This window comes from Nerophis lumbriciformis, linkage group LG02 (assembly GCF_033978685.3).
Source record: "Nerophis lumbriciformis linkage group LG02, RoL_Nlum_v2.1, whole genome shotgun sequence".
NCBI lineage: Eukaryota > Metazoa > Chordata > Actinopteri > Syngnathiformes > Syngnathidae > Nerophis > Nerophis lumbriciformis.
Genome location: NC_084549.2, coordinates 67,608,903 through 67,612,500, shown reverse-complemented (window position 1 = coordinate 67,612,500; position 3,598 = coordinate 67,608,903).

Genomic DNA, 3,598 nt, shown 5'->3' with positions numbered 1-3,598 from the left:
CTTGATTGTTTTCACACACATTTCAAAACGGCTGTCACTTGTGACGTAACGTGAGATGCGTCGCTATGACAACCAGAGACAGTGTGAACGTGCTGCCATCTATCGGCGTTTAAACTCACCCACCGTCACTTTTCTACAATTCCTCTTTTGTATTTCATTGTTATTACTCACAAACACTACATTAATATGACTTTCAAATGTGCGCCCTTGGCATTTAACGTGTGGGGCGTTTCATCTAGTTTTTAGACTTTATTTACTTTCGTTTTTGAACGTTCGACGGAGTTTCCGAGGGAAAGGAGTCCTTAACCACGCCTGCTTAAAACTCCGCCGGAACAACGAAGCAAGGACCAGTGTGTGATGTAAAAACCACCACAACACTCTTTTGTTTTTTGCCTGTCTTAAATAATTTGCATCTGTATTTTACTGAAAGAAAGCTGGAGGCGAATTATAACATTTTGACTCAGGCAGCGACGCGGACACCATTTATGCGTACTTACTGAGCTAAAAGGGAGTGAACCGTCATGTTAGTTATGTGAAAAAACAGCACTTTACGCGGTGTAAGAGGGCTAAAACGGACAAAAGATGAAGTTTAATGTACTTTTAGGATTTTTGTGGTCGTTGTTGTGTCTTTGCTGGTCGGTTGACACCGACGTTATAATACATTAATAAACACACCAATAAGATTGTTTATAGATGTATATTACAACTCCTTTGCAATAGTCCATGGGACAGTGCACATCCATGGACATATACAATGTTAATGTGCTAGATTGTAGCCAAAGGCTCATTTTAAATGCTCTTTTTTTTTGCTCTTTTTATCTGGTACACGTAGAAAGCCGGTCCGTGAAAAAATTGCACACATTAAACTGGTCCCTGGTGGAAAAAAGGTTGGGGAACCCCGCTCTACATCACAGATATGTTATTTTTTTGTTTAAAAAAAGAAAAAAATGTGTATGGTACAAACCCTGTTTCCATATGAGTTGGGAAATTGTGTTAGATGTAAATATAAACGGAATACAATGATTTGCAAATCCTTTTCAACCCATATTCAATTGAATGCACTACAAAGACAAGATATTTGATGTTCAAACTCATAAACTTTATTTATTTTTTGCAAATAATAATTAACTTAGAATTTCATGGCTGCAACACGTGCCAAAGTAGTTGGGAAAGGGCATGTTCACCACTGTGTTACATGGCCTTTCCTTTTAACAACACTCAGTAAATGTTTGGGAACTGAGGAGACACATTTTTTAAGCTTCTCAGGTGGAATTCTTTCCCATTCTTGCTTGATGAACAGCTTAAGTTGTTCAACAGTCCGCACATTTTCAATGGGAGACAGGTCTGGACTACAGACAGGCCAGTCTAGTACCCGCACTCTTTTACTATGAAGCCACGCTATTACAACACGTGGCTTGGCATTGTCTTGCTGAAATAAGCAGGGGCGTCCATGGTAACATTGCTTGGATGGCAACATATGTTGCTCCAAAACCTGTATGTACCTTTCAGCATTAATGGTGCCTTCACAGATGTGTAAGTTACCCATGTCTTGGGCACTAATACACCCCCATACCATCACACATGCTGGCTTTTCAACTTTGCGCCTATAACAATCCGGATGGTTCTTTTCCTCTTTGGTCCGGAGGACACGACGTCCACAGTTTCCAAAAACAATTTGAAATGTGGACTCGTCAGACCACAGAACACTTTTCCACTTTGTCCATCTTAGATGAGCTCGGGCCAAGCGAAGCCGACGGCGTTTCTGGGTGTTGGTGATAAACGGTTTTCGCCTTGCATAGGAGAGTTTTAACTTGCACTTACAGATGTAGCGACCAACTGTAGTTACTGACAGTGGGTTTCTGAAGTGTTCCTGAGCCCATGTGGTGATATCCTTTACACACTGATGTCGCTTGTTGATGCAGATTCAACTGAATATGGGTTGAAAATGATTTGCAAATCATTGTATTCCGTTTATATTTACAGCTAACACAATTTCCCAACTCATATGGAAACGGGGTTTGTATATTCCATTAATAGTTTTGTATTGTATTTCTTTGATTTTGAGAAGAATTTGACATGTAATATATATTGTCATTGTTTTCGTTGTTTTTACTTTTGTAAACTCTTAAGATATATTAACTATGAATTATGCCTGTAAATTATTATTTTAATAACCCTACCCTCGTGTATTTGTCGAAACATTCAACATCCCATACATTAACGTATTCAATAGGGCTGCGAATCTTTGGGTGTCCCACGATTCGATTCAATATCGATTCTTGGGGTCACGATTCGATTATAAATCGATTTTTTTTTTCCGATTCAACGCGATTATCGATTCGAAAACGATATTTTTCCGATTCAAAACAATTCTCTATTCATTCAATACATAGGATTTCAGCAGGATCTACCCCAGTCTGCTGACATGCAAGCAGAGTAGTAGATTTTTGTAAAAAGCTTTTATAATTGTAAAGGACAATGTTTTATCAACTTCTTGCAATAATGTACATTGGTTTTAACTATTAAATGAACCAAAAATATGACTTATTTTATCTTTGTGAAAATATTGGACACAGTGTGTTGTCAAGCTTATGAGATGCGATGCGAGTGTAAGCCACTGTGACACTATTGTTCTTTTTTTTTTTTATAAATGTCTAATGATAATGTCAATGAGGGACTTTTAATCACTGCGACGTTGAAATTATTACTAATATTGATACTGTTGTTGATAATTTTAATTTTTGTTTCACTACTTTTAGATTGTTCTGTGTCATGTTTGTGTATCCTCTCAATTGCTCTGTTAAAGTTAAAAGTTAAAGTACCAATGATTGTCACACACACACTAGGTGTGGCGAAATTATTCTCTGCATTTGACCCATCACCCTTGATCACCCCCTGGGAGGTGAGGGGAGCAGTGGGCAGCAGCGGTGGCTGCGCCCGGGAATCATTTTGGTGATTTAACCCCCAATTCCAACCCTTGATGCTGAGTGCCAAGCAGGGAGGTAATGGGTCCCATTTTTATAGTCTTTGGTATGACTCGGCCGGGGTTTGAACTCCCAACCTACCGATCTCAGGACGGACACTCTAACCACTAGGCCACTGAGTAGGTTTATTGCTGTTCTAAGTGTTGCTGAGTCGGGTTTGGAATTGGATTGCATTGTTATGGTATTGCTTTGTATTATTTTGTTGGATTGATTAATAAAAAATAAAAAAAAATAAAAAAATAAAATGTAAATAAAAATCAATTTTTGAAAAATGAGAATCGATACTGAATCGTACAATGTGAGAATCGCGATTTGAATTCGAATCGATTTTCCCCCACACCCCTAGCTATTCAATATAAAGGGTTTTTTTCAGACAATCATCAATTTTTTTTTGACTTCATTTCACTTTCGTTTTCGAAATTTCAGAGTGTCGGTGCAATAGGGTGTGTACGACCACGCCTGTTTGGAAAAACCCCGCTCGATAAACGAAACAAGGACCAGTGTGTGATGTAAAAACTACAACACGACTTTGTTGTTTTTTGTCCGTCCGAAATGATTGGCAGCTGTATTTAACTGAAAGAAAGCAGGCGACAAAATATGACATTGTGACTCAG